The 17,036-nt window shown below is 42.9% G+C and overlaps 1 protein-coding gene across 1 annotated transcript in view; it reads left to right on the forward strand.

Annotated features, from left to right (window-relative positions):
* PLCB4 (phospholipase C beta 4) overlaps positions 1–17,036 on the forward strand; it is a 665,275-nt gene that overhangs the window by 466,024 nt on the left and 182,215 nt on the right. The gene's annotated exons all lie outside the window — the stretch shown is intronic.

The following is a 17,036-nucleotide window of genomic DNA, read 5'->3' on the forward strand; positions in this document are numbered from 1 at the left end:
AGTGGCTAAATTGACTTTTGTCTACCTGATGTTCTCCATATGTTTTTGATGGGTCCCACTAGAGCCATGCTGGCAGGGGCTGAGTTGTTGTCCAAAACATCTGGAGAGCACCAGTTTGATGAAGGCTGGGCTAAATCCGAAGATGCTTGCCAATAGCCCAACGCTCCTGAAAAGCCTGTAATCACATTTTAACGGAGCGGGGAATCTGGGACATCATTGATTCCCCAGCCAAGTCTGGACAGGTGAGCGACGGGATGTTCTCAGAATGGAAGAAACTGCAAAGTGACGCTGTTAACCTCAGTAGTGAAATGTAAAAGTTGCCTGTGTGTTTGTGTGAAAGCACACATTCTTTGGGCTGAGAGAACACTCAGGGAGAAGTCCAGCACATCCCAGCTTCCAGGCTGCCGTCTGACTTCATTCCCAGATGGTGGGAAAGTATCTGCAAGAGTAATGATTAATGCTGTGTTGTAGAAATTCAGGACATTAATGGAAATGGTTGGATTCCTCTATGAATCACTGGTCTAAAATTGACAGCTGGCCTATTAGCCTTTCTAATACCAGAATCTGCATCCCTTCCAGGCCTCTTTAACTAGCAGAATCCACAGCACAAATTCCAAAAAACGCAGGCTACATTTTTATATACAGTGGTACCTTGGGTTACATACGCTTCAGGTTACAAACGCTTCAGGTTACAGACTCCGCTAACCCAGAAATAGTACCTTGGGTTAAGAACTTTGCTTCAGGATGAGAACAGAAATTGTGCTCCGGCGGAGTGACAGCAGCAGGAGGCCCCATTAGCTAAAGTGGTACCTGAGGTTAAGAACAGTTTCAGGTTAAGAACAGACCTCTGGAACGAATTAAGTACTTAACCCGAGGTACCACTGTATAAACATTTGTGGCAGTTAAATGGTAGCAGGGAATTAAATAACTCGAGAACCACAAATACTTCTTGTAGCTTCATCTGATGGCTCATAACACCACTTTTTTTGGAGTAATACAATATTATCAGTGGAAGGATAATTTAATGAAGAATGTAATCAACAAAGTTTGTTCAATTATCTGTATTCTGTCAAAAGTTATAGCCAAATAACCAGAAAAAGGAAGCACAACTTGCTTAGGTTGATATGCAGTAGCTTTCCTTCATTTGAATGAAGCCAATAAGTGTTTTGGGACGCAGGTGGCGCTGTGGGTTAAAGCCTCAGCGCCTAGGACTTGCCGATTGAAAGGTCGGCGGTTCGAATCCCTGCGGCGGGGTGCGCTCCCGCTGCTCGGTCCCAGCGCCTGCCAACCTAGCAGTTTGAAAGCACCTCCGGGTGCAAGTAGATAAATAGGGACCGCTTACCAGCGGGAAGGTAAACGGCGTTTCCGTGTGCGGCTCTGGCTCGCCAGAGCAGCGATGTCATGCTGGCCACGTGACCCGGAAGTGTCTCCGGACAGCGCTGGCCCCTGGCCTCTTGAGTGAGATGGGCGCACAACCCCAGAGTCTGTCAAGACTGGCCCGTACGGGCAGGGGTACTTTTACCTTTACCTTTTAATAAGTGTTTAGAGAGCCAATCAGGTGTTAAGAGCCATCAAACTCGGAAATACACTTTTTCCAAAAGGATTCCACACTTTTGGCCACTGGTGTATCAGATACACACATATTTAGATTAAATAATAATAATAATAAATAGTAAGCTATTTGAAGGAAGAGTGTAAGCTAGTTGAAGGAATGCCATACGGTGTTTTTGCTCTGTCCAGAACAACACTAATATAAACACAAAACTAATTCCTTTGGAACTCTCATGAAATGCCATTTGCTGCCACAAAGGGGGTGTAGGTTTTATCTTCACTGTCGCTTGTGGGGGGAGTTGGTCCATGAGGGCAAATGGGGCACTGTCCCAAAAAGCTCAGTCTACCCTTGGCCAGCCCACACCTGCCTGCCTTCTTCATGACTTCTGGCCCAGGGGGGTGGCCCTTGCTCTCAACACCCTCCTCCATAATCTCAGGGTTGCCCTTCAGGATCTCAGCAAGGATAAAGCAAAACGAGAACTCGTTGGCTTTGCCTACTGTTGGCTCTGGTGCCACCTTCTGTTGGCCTCCCAGCCTTCGGCCCTATCAGTCCCAATGGGCAGCAGCCACCATGGGTTGCTTGTCACGAAAAGGATATTGCGTGAGTTGTGCTGCTACTGGTTTAGAATGAGATGGGCCACACACATGGAGTTCCATGGAGTTCCATGGCCGTTCATGGCAGTAGGGCTTTATGCTTTTCAAAAGTGTTTTCGTTTGTATGTTATCTGCTCTTCTTCGGTGTACCAGTGAGGATTGCTTCAGCTTCAGGCTACAGACTCCGCTAACCCAGAAATAGTGCTTCAGGTTAAGAACTTTTGCTTCAGGATGAGAATAGAAATCGTGCTCCGGCGGCGCGTCAGCAGCAGGAGGCCCCATTAGCTAAAGTGGTGCTTCAGGTAAAGAACAGTTTCAGGTTAAGAACAGACCTCCGGAACAAATTAAGTACTTAACCCGAGGTATTGTCCAACATCTGTAGACTCTCCACCATATGCTGTCTTTGATTGTCCCTTGGAATGTATATTACTGATTGAAATCTAAAGTTCTGTTCTTGACTTCAGCAGGGTATGAAGTTTAAATAATAATAAAAATAAAGGTAACGGACCCCTGGACAGTTAAGTCCAGTCAAAGGCAACTATGGGGTTGTGGTGCTCTTCTCACTTTCAGGCCGAGGGAGCCGGCGTTTGTCCACAGACAGCTTTCCGGGTCCTGTGGCCAGCATGACTAAACCACTTTTGGTGCAACAGAACACCGTGACAGAAACCAGAGCGCACGGAAATGCCATTTACCTTCCCGCCGCAGCGGTACCTATTTATCTACTTGCAGAGGTGTGCTTTTGAACTGCTAGGTTGGCAGGAGCTGGGACAGAGCAACAGGAGCTCATCCCGACCTGGGAATTCAAATCGCCAACCTTCTGATCAGCAAGTCCAAGAGGCTCAGTGGTTTAGACCACAGCGCCATCTGCATCCCGTTTATGAAGTTTCAATGTGTTGGTCACATCATGCTAGGGAGCAACTCGCTGCAAATTAGCTACCAGGCTTCAATGTGCTGATTTTGAGATATGAAGCCCCAGGCAGCTTGGGACCAGGATGCTAGAAAGATTGTCCCACACTTTATATACCAGACTGATCACTGTGCTCTGCAGATGAGGGTCAGATGAGAGCCAGTGTGGTGTAGTGGTTAAGAGCAGTAGACTCGTAATCTGGGGAACCGGGTTCGCGTCTCTGCTCCCCCACATGCAGCTGCTGGGTGACCTTGGGCCAGTCACACTTCTTTGAAGTCTCTCAGCCCCACTCACCTCACAGAGTGTTTGTCAAATCAAATCCAAACTACTACTCCTACTCCTACTCCCCTTCTTCTTCTTCTTCTTCTTCTTCTTCTTCTTCTTCTTCTTCTTCTTCTTCTATCTTTCAGGTGGCCTGTTCTACAGTGTTGGAATTAGCCCTTAGGTGTTGTGGCACATGCTTTTTGGAATACACTCCCCTCAAATATTGAACAGGCTCCATCTATGTCATTTTTTCCTGATGCCTGCTGAAGACTTTCCTCCTCCACCAAGCTTTCTAAGCTGAACGCTTTCTCAGTCTTCATCTGTACTGGAATTGTTTTAAATATATTCTTATTGTTTTATCACTAGTTTGCCACCTTTGGCTCCTTTGAGAGGAAGGGCTTGATAGGAATTTAATGCGCAAATAAAGCCATGAGGGAAATAACACAACGAAAGCTATGTGCTTTCTGGGGAATTCACATTCCAAAATAATATCGTTCATCTGGGGAAACAAAAAACAAATCCATGAGAATCACTGAAGAAACAAAAATGGTGACTGATTACAGTGCTTATTATGCAGCTTCAAAAATGCTGTGAGGAAATCTATTTCATTTGTGATAAATTATAAGAAATGTTGCCTGTGCAGTGGAAGAAGCAAGATCAAATTTTGATTGATTAGCCAAAAAATATTTTCTAATTGGGAAATGAGCTGGATGATGGAACAGGTTGTCCAGAAAAATGATATCCTCTACTACACTGCTGCTGTGAGGAATGGGATTAATCCAGGCATCCCCAATCTGCGGCCCTCCAGATGCTTTGGCCTACAACTCCCATGATCCCTAGCTAACAGGACCAGTGGTCAGGGATGATGGGAATTGTAGTCCAAAATATCTGGAGGGATGAAGGTTGGGGATACTTGGATTAATCTAAGGATTCCCAGCATTCTCGGAGACTAAGTTGAATTGGACAATCCTTAAAACCCCTGCCAAATATTTGAGTGCAAAGTGTTATTAAAGTCTTTCAAATAATGCCATCTGAGTCCAGAGAAAAGAATCCTAATATAAATTAACTGAGGAAACTGAACATAAACAGTATAATCTGAGGTGGAAGGAAGAGAGAGGTTTCTGTCTTTCTTACTTCAGTCTTGGTACAACAAACAAGGGAAACATCCAACCAAACATGCAGAGGAAAAACTCACTCCGAGCTCCTCAGCCAATCAGAGCATGTTCTACCATCCACTCTGACTGGTTGCTAAGTAGCAGCACCATACCCTTGGGTAGTTGACTAAGACTGAGGACAAAGTTAACCCTTTGGTTACAAACTGAATCATCTCTGCTGTAGCACTTCCAGTATAGATTAAGAATGCAGCACAGAAATTAGAACTGTGTGCTTGACACACAACCAGCTTTGCTTTAGTTGAAGGTTTCAATCACTCTGGCCTTTTGGGATAAGTTGAAACCAAAATCAGAAATGAGCTTCCTGAACCAAAAGAGCATTTTTTTAAAAAAAATGCTGTGGTTCTCCAAAACTGAGTGGTAATTCCTTATTTTGACGTGAACTTTTCTGTCTTGGAAACAAGAGATTCATTGTCATCCATATCAAGCTGTGAATTTAGATCCCGCCCTCTCTGGGATGGGAGAGGGAACTGTTGCAAAGGGAATGGGAGGAAAAAACCCAAGTATACACAGATTGCCTGTCTTCAGTTTCTTTGGCACTCAGCCACTATGATGGCTGAAGCCTTGGACAGACAAGCACATCCATTTGATAGATACAGCACAGTGGGTCTGTACTGTAGAATATGCTGGAAGCAGCTTGCAAAATTGTCAGCCTTCAGTGCGGAAGTGGCTGTGAAGGTACGTAGTAAAAAACACAAGTGGATCAGGCCATCCAATTCCATGTCTTACCCTGACCAGACCAATGGTACAAATCGGTTAAGAAGCTTTCCTTCTGGATGCTACCATTGACATGTTACACAGTTTGAGCCACATTGTGTTCTTTCAAATGCCTAAATGATTTCAGTTACTGGGGAAGGTTCAGAATGACAGAAGTACAGAAAATAATCATGCTTCTCGTTTGCATAATGCTGATTCCAAAATACGACAAATGATAGCACTTCATCAGAAAACCAGTCTGCCTGTCTGCTGCTCTGGTGAGCCATATCCAGCAATCTGCCTGCACTTGCAAATTACAGTGCTTTTAATAACAGTGCCCAATATTATACATGCATAATCTGAGCTGCACCAGTGAGGCTCCTAGGTAATAACTTAACATTCCTCAGAGAAAGCCACAAGCATTTAAAACATTCCCACAACGTGGCACAAGATCTGAACTGCCTATAACCAAAACCCTCAGCATAAAATTTCAGGCGAGTGTTCCAAATGTGAGAATCGTTTGCGTGGCTAACATTGCATTTCCAAAAAATGAAGTACAGTGGTACCTTGGTTCTCAAGCGCCTTGGTACTCAAACAACTTGGAACCTAAACATTGCAAACCCGGAAGTAAGTGCTCCAGTTTGTGAACTTCTTTTGGAAGTCAAACGTGCTCCATTTTGAGTGTTATGCTTCCGATTTCAAGAATAATTTTATTCTGGAAGATAAGAAATCAAAATAACAAACTTTTTGTAAACGAAGGGAAATGGTTTGTTGAATATTTACAGATAAATTGTAAACAGATTAAAAACATTGGCAAGATTATTGTAATAACCTGTAGTTTTCATAAGAGTATTTATCTAAAGAAGATGAATAAATGAGCAAATTAGGGTAATTTGGTTATGCAGAAGATATAAAAATAAATTAAAGCAGCTGCAGAAAGATGGGGAAGGAAATCAAGTTTTGAAATGTCAAAATGATTGTAAAATGAATGAAATTTATAAAATTAGCGAAATGTATAAACTTGGAAAGTATAAATAAATTTTAAAATTACAACCGTTTAAAGAAACCTAATCCAGAATAAACACTGCTTTTTCACCATGGTGATTTCAAATTAAATTCCCAATCCTATGCAGGTCTACTCAGAATTAAGCTCTGCTAAGTTTGATGGGTGGTTGTTGTTGTTGTTATGACACACCCATCTGACTGGACTACCCTAGCAGTTCCCAACAAAAATACTGTACAGGCAACAACCACCACTACCACTATTAAAGCTTCAGGGAAGTTTTTAATGTGTGACATTTTAATGTATTTTTAATCTTTGTTGGAAACCGCCCAGAGTGGCTGGGGGAACCCAGCCAGATGGGCGGGGTACAAATAATAAATTATTATTATTATTATTATTATTATTATTATTATTATTATTATTCCCAAAACTTACTCTTAAATAAATCGTCTTGCTGCTAACAGACACTTTTTTTTCCTAGAAGAAAGGCATGGCTTATCTTCCACCTGAAAGCCGAATTTGAAACACAGACTTTGCTGCTCACTTCCTTATTTGCCAAGCAGTTTGCAATTTCAGGAATTGAAATCTGGTTCATTTTGCACCCAATGTTTTGGTGGTTTTTGCCTTTGCTTAAAAAGAAAAAAGTTCATCTTTGGATGTTTATCATCAAAGGTGAAAAGTGTTATGTAAATGCTTGCTATTATTCCAAAGATTTTTTCAAGAGTCTCCTGTGGCCTTAATTATCTGCTTTTCCAGAGCTGGGCTGGCAGCATGCAAGTTACTCAAGCCCATTATGTAAACATTGATTGAACCGTTTCCTCCCCTGTGATCTTCTCTCTTTTACTTACAGCTCTCTTCTTGTGGTCTGTTACTCTAGTGGTGTTTTTTTCGAGGAGCTGAATATTCCAGCAGCGTATTTCATAAAGGGTGGCAGGGGAAGGTGAGTTACCCTCATTCCCTGGCAGACAAATACCTCACCCCCTTGAAGGAACAAAATAAAAAAAATCCTTCCAGTAGCACCTTAAAGGTAGAGGGCCCCCCGACCATTAGGTCCAGTCATGGCCGACTCTGGGGTTGCAGCGCTCATCTCAATTGCAGCGCTCTGTATGTCAGCTCTGAGGGAGCTGACATACAGCTTCCAGGTCATGTGGCCGGCATGACTAAGCTCCTTCTGGCAAAGTGCACAGCAACACAGAGAAACACCGTTTACCTTCCTGCCGGAGTGGTACCTATTTATCTACTTGCACTTTGATGTGCTTTTGAGCTGCTAGGTTGGCAGGAGCAGGGACCGAGCAACAGGAGCTCACCCCGTTGCGGGGATTCGAACCACCAACCTTCTGATCGGCAAGTCCTAGGCTCTGTGGTTTAAGTAGCACCTTAGAGACCAACTAAGTTTGTTATTGGTATGAGCTTTTGTGTGCATGCACACTTCTTCAGATACACTGAAACAGAAGTCACCAGAGCCTTATATATAGTGAGAGGGTGGGGGGGTACTCAGAAGGGTGGTGGGAATGGGTGAATGGCTGATAGGTGTGGTAAACCTGTTGATGACTGTTAACAACTGCAATTGGTCTTACAGGAAAAAGCAAGTGGTGAGATGGTTAAAATAGCTTTATGATATATAATGAGATAAACCAATGTCTCTATTCAGACCAGGTCCCTCCATGGTTTTAAGTTTGGTAAATGAAAAGGTGAAGGGACCCCTGACCATTAGGTCCAGTCGTGACCGACTCTGGGGTTGTGGCGCTCATCTCGCTTTATTGTCCGAGGGAGCCAGCATACAGCTTCCGGATCATGTGGCCAGCATGACTAAGCCACTTCTGGCGAACCAGAGCAGCACACAGAAACGCCATTTACCTTCCCACCGGAGTGGTACCTATTTATCTACTTGCACTTAGACGTGCTTTCAAACTGCTAGGTTGGCAGGAGCAGAGACCGAGCAATGGGAGCTCACCCCTTCGTGGGGATTCGAACCACCGACCTTCTGATTGGCAAGTCCTAGGCTCTGTGGTTTAACCCACAGCGCCACCTGTGCTGCTGCTGCTGCAATTCAGCAACTTCTCTTTCCAGTCTGTTTCTAAAATTCTTTTGTAATAAGACAGCTACTTTGAGATCTTGTATAGAATTTCCTGGGAGATTGAAATGTTATCCTACTGGTTTCTCTGTCTTGTGATTCCAGATGTCAGATTTATGTCCATTTATCCTTTGGCATGGGACACGGGTGGTGCTGTGGGTAAAACCTCAGCGCCTAGGGCTTGCCGATCGCATGGTTGGTGGTTCGAATCCCCGCGGCAGCGGCAGCTCCCGTCTTTTGGTCCCAGCGCCTGCCCACCTAGCAGTTCGAAAGCACCCCTAAGTGCAAGTAGATAAATAGGTACCGCTTTATAGCAGGAAGGTAAACGGCGTTTCCGTGTGCTGCGCTGGTGCCGGCTCATCAGAGCAGCTTCGTCACGCTGGCCACGTGACCCGGACGTGTCTCCGGACAGCGCTGGCCCCCGGCCTCTTAAGTGAGATGGGCGCACAACCCTGGAGTCGGTCACGACTGGCCCATACGGGCAGGGGTACCTTTACCTTTATCCTTTGGCGTAGGTTTTGGCCTGTTTGTCCAATATAGAGAACTGAAGGGCACTGTTGGCATTTGATGGCATACACAATGTTAGAAGATGAGCAATTAAATCGTCCTGAGATGGAATGTTTGATGAAGTTGGGGCGAGTAATGGTGTTGTCTGGGTGTATATGGCAGCAAAGTTTGCATCTGGGTTTATTGAAGGAAACACACTATCTGCATTTAAATTATAAGTGACTTATGAACACAAAAATAAAAAATCTGGCTGCAACTGTAAACATGGCTACTTGAAAGTTTACTTCATCAAAAGCAACAGGACTTGTTTCAGGTAAAATATGTTTAGGATGGGAAGTGTAATATGAAATACATCCATAGTTTTCTTTTGGAAATCTTTCACAGGGGATAAAGCTCTCCACACTCAGAAATGCGCTTTGACCTTCTCTATTCCCCTGTGAATTTGTTCTTTCTTTCTGGTGTCACCACTATAGAGGTCAAATAATTCCATGGAAAATTATAGAGGAAGCAGAAATTGCAGCAGTTTGCATGTTTGTGGTCAGGAATCAGACAAGTGAATAAGATCTGTTTTCATTCATGGTTGTGTGAACCTCCCTGAGACCTCCAGGTATAGGGCGATATATAAATTCATTTTTTTTTTAAAAAAAAGATGTTTTTAAGTCTGCAAATGGTTTGTAATTAATGAGGGTTTTTTTTGCATTTTCTGGATGTTTCATTTACATCGGAATGAGCAGAAGTTATGTAAATTACATAAATAGATATGTAAGTTACATAACTTGCATTGCATAGTTGGCAGTGAGAGAAACAGCGTAGTGTTGGGTGGAAACTGAACTGCAGGAAAATGGAAACAGTGCTGATTGTGACAAATAAAGGTCAGAATCTTGCTGAAATGCCACCTCATCATTGACCTGTTTAGAAACCGTGAGGGCATTTAAGAACACCAAGACTTAACAGTGTCTAATTGACATAAATAATTTTACATATCTGAACCATTCTTCTTCCATTATGGGCCTTCCAAGGTCTCTTTACCATAGCCCCTTAAATTTAAATCTATTTATTATTGTTACACATCAAGTTGCAAACCAGAGGGTGGGGGTGATACTCTGCTCATCAAGACAACTTTTTAGGCTGCAATCCTAGACACACAAAACTGTGAGTAAGCCCCTTTGAATTCAGTAGGACTTACGTCTGAGCAGACACCCAAAAGATTGCTCAGCTCGAGTCAGAAACCCATTATTCTCACATAAGAATAACCTAATACTAAATTCCATCTTTTCCATCTCCGCACACATTAATAAATTAATCAGGATGAATTATTTATTGACATGAAATTAAAATGGAGTTTAATTTTTTTAAAAGTGGAGGGGAGAGAAAATGAGATTTTAATCAGGCCTGTCATTGGGAGCAGGTTGGAAATATGTTTCCTTTAAACATGCTCCAAATGAAGCAGAGGTTGGTCCACATTCATACCCCAATCCTCTAACAATAGCCCAGTATGAGGAGTGTGTAAATGTGCATCTGAAACTCAAAGTCTGATAGCATCTCTGAGCTCAAATCTTGATTTTGACAATTCATAGGACTGAGTTGTGGGCAGCTGCCAAGCCAAAACTAGCTTTCCTCAACCCGGTGCCCTCTTGATGTTGTTGAACTACAGCTTCCATCATCCCTGACCACTGGCCAAGCCAGTTGGGGCTGATGGGATTTGGAGTTCAGCAAACATCTAGAGGGCAGCAGTTTCAGGGAAGACCTGCTGCTTAGGCAAAGACCCAGCTCAAACAAAAAATTATTCCAGGCAAGGCAACACAACTGCCAACTCTGTCAGTCCAGAGCCTAAGAACTAGGAATCAGGCCTTTCTGGTTTCCTTAAGTTTCTCATTTTTCCAATCATAGAATTGTAGAGTTGGAAGGGACCCTGAGGCTCATCTAGTCCAACGCCCTGCAATGCAACTCTTTCAAATCAATTTGTCATTTTTAAAAAATGTCCTCATATAATTCTATTAGCAGGATCAATAACCATATGGGACAGCTGCATATTCCTGCATTGCAGGGGGTTGGAAGAGTCCCTTCCCAGTCTACAATTCCACGATTCTATTAATATGTGCATTTTTTGTGCAAATTACTTGGCTAAAGTATAGCATCACAGAATTCGGAGAAATGCAAATTTTGAAGAATCCCCATGCTCCAGTTCCTATATTCCAGGTATAGGCAGCCTTGGCCCTTTTTGGGACTACAATTCCCATCATCCCTGACCACTGGTCCTGTTAGCTAGGGATCATGGGAGTTGTAGTCCCAAAAATATCTGGAGGGCCGAAGTTGCCTATGCCTGCTGTATTCTTTCAGAAGGTGCAAATTAGGTAGGTTTGCCTTTAGAGGGAAAGCAAATCTAAATCCCCACATCCCCACCCTCAGCAACAAGAAGTTCCAGGCTGCAGTTTTCATTGCTCACCACATGGGGAAGCTGCACGCAGAACTGAAGCATTATTTCCTCGGCAGCTCCTATTCACAACCCCTTCCTCATTTTGTTTCCGAAAATACACTTGGAGGCACCGTAATTTTCACTCTATAAGACGCACCAGACTACAAGACGCACCTAGTTTTTGGAGGAGGAAAACAAGGAAAAAAAATATTCTGAATCTCAGAAGCCAGAACAGCAAGAGGGATCTCTGCTTTCGCTGCACAGCGATCCCTCTTGCTGTTCTGGCTTCTGGGATAGCTGCGCAGCCTGCATTCGCTCCATAAGATGCACACACATTTCCCCTTACTTTTTAGGAGGGAAAAAGTGAGTCTTATAGAGCAAAAAATATGGTATATATTACTCCTACTATGACTACTTAAAGAAGACTGCATTGTTAAGTCTTTTTGAAGTTTGCAGCTGAGGCAATATGTGACCCTTAGGGTCAGCTGAGTTGAGTGGTTCCTCCGCTATTTCAGTGTTTTGTTTGAGTTTCTTTTTTAAAAATAAATTATTTGGTTTTTCAAATTACAGTTTTAATATATACAACATACAACATAAAAACAAGATTCCAAAGAATCTCCTGGACTTCCCTCCTCCTCTTTGTGGGTCCTACTTTTAGTCCTTTCCTCCTGTGTCTTTTATAATAATCCAAATCTTTTACATCTCCATTATATCCAAAATTCAAAACTACAAGTGTTATTCCAATCCTACTAACAATTTTAACAGTTTACCATGGTTTTTAAGATAAATTATAAAATTTCCCCATTCTTTATTATGGTATCATTTTGGTCTTCCTGATTTCTGATTCTTCCGGTCATTTTTGCTCTGGCGGGAAGGTTAACGGCGTTTCCATGCACTGCTCTGGTTTCGCCAGAAGCGGCTTATTCATGCTGGCCACATGACCTGGAAAAACTGTCTGCGGACAAACATCGGCTCCCTCGGCCAGTAAGCGCCAGATGAGCGCCGCAACCCCAGAGTTATTCATGACTGTACTTAACTGTCAGGGGTCCTTTACCTTTACAGTGGTACCTCGGGTTATATACGCTTCAGGTTCCAGACTCCGCTAACTCAGAAATAGTACCTCAGGTTAAGAACTTTGCTTCAGGATGAGAACAGAAATCGTGCTCCAGTGGCACGGCGGCAGCGGGAGGCCCCATTAGCTAAAGTGGTGCTTCAGGTTAAAAACAGTTTCAGGTTAAGAACGGACCTCTGGAATGAATTAAGTACTTAACCCGAGGTACCACTGTACCTTTACCTTGGGCTTTGATAGGAAACAGAGCCACATGCCAGAGCAGATAAAGCAGTCCTTAAATGCGCTGCTCAATTTCTCAAACAATATGCAAGCAAGATGAAGAGCTAATGTGTTTGCATTGTCACACTTCAAACAGATGTCATTATGAAGACTCGTATGTGCTTCTCTCTATACAGGAATAAATAAAAAAAACCATTGCCTCTGGCTCTTTATTATAGTGTGCTGCAACCAGGCCATAAAGCAAAGAAAAGGAGAAATGTAACAATCCCTTGCTTAATGTAGCAGCGGGATGACTGCTGTGCAAGCTTTAGAAATGTCTCTGTGTTAAATAGATGGAGGATGCTTCTGTTGCCATTCATGAAAAACAAAACAAAAAACCCCATCAATTTTGGTTGAAATTCTGGCTTTTACTGGCCTCCAATTCCCATAAAATATGATAGATTCCCCAATCCTTATGTCTCTCTGAGAAATCTCTATGTGGGACAAGAAGCTACAGTTAGAACTGGATATGGAACAACTGATTGGTTCAAAATTGAGAAAGGAGTACGACAAGGCTGTATATTGTCTCCCTGGTTACTTAACTTATATGCAGAATTCATCATGTGAAAGGCTGGGCTGGATGAATCGCAAGCAGGAATTAAGATCGCCGGAACATCTGCTAGACTTAAGCAGGTCTTTGTAATTGAATTACCATTTTAAGCCTGCCTGAGCAAGGCCTACTATATGTGTTACTCTTCAACAAGTGTTCTGAGTAAATGATTTTTTAATATATATTTTACAAGACTGTTTGTGTGATTGTTATTTTAAGGGGGGGAGGTGGAAATCTAGGAGAATCCAGTCTGCCTTAAAGCATCCTGGATTACTTAAACTAAAACGCTAAAACTAGACAATCTAAGCTTCCATTTTATGCTGCACTCTGCCGAACTTGCGAATGTGAGGAAGGAAGGATCATATCTAATAAATATATCCTCTCCTAGCACCTAATCACATCCCAGCAAAACTGTCCCTGTAAAATAGGTGGAAGTTAGCTCCAGATCATGTGCTTTTACAGCTTAAGCAGAACATACATACTTTAAATCGAGGCATCTGTTTCCAAGTCCAAAATACTGTGTGCGAGAGACTGTCCCTAAGGTCTATGCCTCAGCTAATAAATTGTTATCTGTACAGAGAAGTCAAATATGTCTTGCCTTTTTCTTTAACTGATTCAGAAGACATCTGAAGGCAGCCCTGTTTAGGGAAGTTTTTAATGTTTGCTGTTTTATTGTGATTTTAATATTCCATTGGGAGCCGCCCAGAGTGGTTGAGGAAACCCAGCCAGATGGGCGGGGTATAAATTATTATTATTATTATTATTATTATTATTATTATTATTATTATTATTATTTTATTTTAGTGGGAGGTGTTAAACTCTGTTTTCTGGGGCATGTTGACCAGGTGTGGTGTCTGATATGCCCCCCCAAAAAAAACAACAACACACAGTACTCCTGGATTCAGCCCACAGTGCTAATTAAACACTTTTCACTTCAAATGAGAATTTGTTTACCTACGGAACAGGTGAAGCTGAATCCCACATTATCACTTCAGAGGGGGTGTTTTTTGTTCAACTTGTGCAACCAGCCACGGGGACATGGATCAGCCATGCTCAATTATCAAGGACGGCAGGGATGTTACTATTTCGGATCAAATGCCGTGCTTGATGCTGTGTTAAAAAAAGCTAAATATGACAAGGTTCACAGATGAGTAGAATGATCAAAGGAATCAAAAGAAATCAGTCCCGTCTGCCAGGGAAAATGATGAAACCCCATTGAATGAACTACAAGATCCATGAATTGGGCAAATCATAGACTTGTAGAACTGGAATGGATCCCCAAACATCATCTAGTCCAACGTGGGGATCTTTTGCCCAACATGGGGCTTGAACCCTCAACCCTGAGATTAAGAGTCTCATGATCTACCAACTGAGCCATCCCAGCAGGATAATGTCAAGCGGGCTTGGACTTCTCCACCCTGGAATTATATACCTCCTGTCTGAGTTGAGATATAAAAGATCTAGCTGCGGTTTCTATGCACAGCAGCAGCAAAGCAGCAGAAGTATACAAGCCAACCCGGCAGGATCAGGCCAGTGGCCCACCTTTATTTTATTTTTATTTATTTATACGTTTCAGATATATACATTTCACAGATTTTACAATCATTTCAACATTTTAAATCAATCTTTCCCAACATCAGGGTCTTTTCCAGGGAGTCTTCTCTTCTCATGAGGTGGCCAAAGTATTGGAGCCTCAGCTTCAGGATCTGTCCTTCCAGTGAGCACTCAGGGCTGATTTCCTTCAGAATGGATAGGTTTGATCTTCTTGCAGTCTCTCGGACTCTCAAGAGTCTCCTCCAGCACCATAATTCAAAAGCATCAATTCTTCAGCGATCAGCCTTCTTTATGGTCCAGCTCTCACTTTCATACATCACTACTGGGAAAATCATAGCTTTTACTATACGGACCTTTGTCGGCAAGGTGATGTCTCTGCTTTTTAAGATGCTGTTTAGGTTTGTCATTGCTTTTCTCCCAAGAAGCAGGCGTCTTTTCATTTTGTGGCTGCTGTCACCATCTGCAGTGATCATAGAGCCCCAAAAATAAAATCTCTCACTGCCTCCATTTCTTCCCCTTCTATTTGCCAGGAAGCGATGGGACCAGTGGCCATCTTAGTTTTTTGATGTTGAGCTTCAAACCATATTTTGCGCTCTCCTCTTTCACCCTCATTAAAAGGTTCTTTAATTCCTCCTCACTTTCTGCCATCAAGGTTGTGTCATTTGCCATCAAGGTGGTATCTGGTCACAAGTAACTAATGGAAGAAAAAAAGAAGATCACGCTGTTGATAATCCTCAGAGTCCAATTCTCTAAATTGGAAGAGAATTTAATTCAAGCCAAAGGGAGACATATATTAAAGATTTACAACCTCCTCCTCAATTAGGAAGTAAAAGAGGAGGAGGTGAAAGCTGTCATGATAAGTTGGGCCCAAGATATTGATATTGATATTTCTTCCGGCAATCTTAATTCCAGCTTGGGATTTATCCAGCCCAGCCTTTTGCATGATGAATTCTGCATATAAGTTAAATAAGCAGGGAGACAATATACAGCCTTGTCGTACTCCTTTCCCAATTTTGAACCAATCAGTTGTTCCATATCCACTTCTAACTGTAGCTTCTTGTCCCACATAGAGATTTCTCAGGAGACAGATGAGGTGATCAGGCACTCCCATTTCTTTAAGAACTTGCCATAGTTTGCTGTGGTCGACACAGTCAAAGGCTTTTGCATAGTCAATGAAGCAGAAGTAGATGTCTTTCTGGAACTCTCTAGCTTTCTCCACAATCCAGCGCATGTTTGCAGTTTGGTCTCTGGTTCCTCTGCCCCTTCGAAATCCAGCTTGTACTTCTGGGAGTTCTCGGTCCACATACTGCTTAAGCCTGCCTTGTAGAATTTTAGACTCTAATTCCCATCAGCAACAGCCAGCATGGCCAATGATCAAGGATTATGGGAACTGTAGTCCAACATCTTCTGCAGGGCACCATGGTGTCTATTCCTGCCCTTTGCCTTTGCTCAATCCAGGTGAGGAGGTTGTCTCAACTTGGTCAGAAAAACGATGGACTTTCACTGTTCCGAAGGCTGCCTAGTCTTGCGCTTTAAAAATCAGCCTGCAGGGCCTTTTCTGCAAGTCTCTCTGTGCTGAACGTACTTAATGGCTAGGACTTGGACAAAAGTCAAGGAAACATTTCTAATCCCCATGTGATTTGGCAAAAGGCTTCCTCCTTGTTAAACAGGCACATTTCAGCTCAGCACTCGTGAAAATTCAGTGTGGCTCTCTTCATTCGTGATGGTACATTTGCACATTTGTACATAAGCTGACCTCAGTTCGTCCCATAGTAATAATGTGGCTTTTAGTTGCTGAGCTCGTGAACAGTGAGCCAAGAAATGATAAACTGCAGGGAGAGAGAATGAGAGGCACAACTGAAAGTCAGATGCCAAAAGCAGGCTGTGAGTCACAATGACAAAGGAGTCAGCAGCAGCAGCCTGGCTGATATTTTACATTGTTTACATGGTCCCTTCAAAAATATGCTGGGTCATTTCCATCTTCTGCAACACAAGCACTAGCTGGAGAAGGGGAAAGCGATTAATGCTGAAACACATTTTCTAGAAGAGAGAAACGGCACTGCTTTTAATGCAGCCAAGGGAAGAGGCAGGCTGGGCAAAGACATTGCATTTCTGAGCTGGTCCAGCTTTTATTTTTCCCCAGCTTAAGCTCAGGACTTATTGGGTTTAGGACTCAGCCCAGTGTTCTCCTGGCTCTGCTTTTCAGTTTTAAAGTAGGGACAGAACAACCCCCTTAAAAACAAAGCGAGGATCTCCATCACAGAATTGCTGTGTTGGAAGGGAGCCTGAGAATCATCTGGCCCAACCCCCTGCAATGCAGAAATACTACGTGCAACTGTCCCATGCAGGGATCAAACCCGCAACCTTGCCATTATCAGCACTGTGCTCTAACCAACTGAGCTATCCCAGTTGTTTCAG

This window comes from Podarcis gaigeae, assembly GCF_964106915.1.
Source record: "Podarcis gaigeae genome assembly, chromosome: 3".
NCBI lineage: Eukaryota > Metazoa > Chordata > Lepidosauria > Squamata > Lacertidae > Podarcis > Podarcis gaigeae.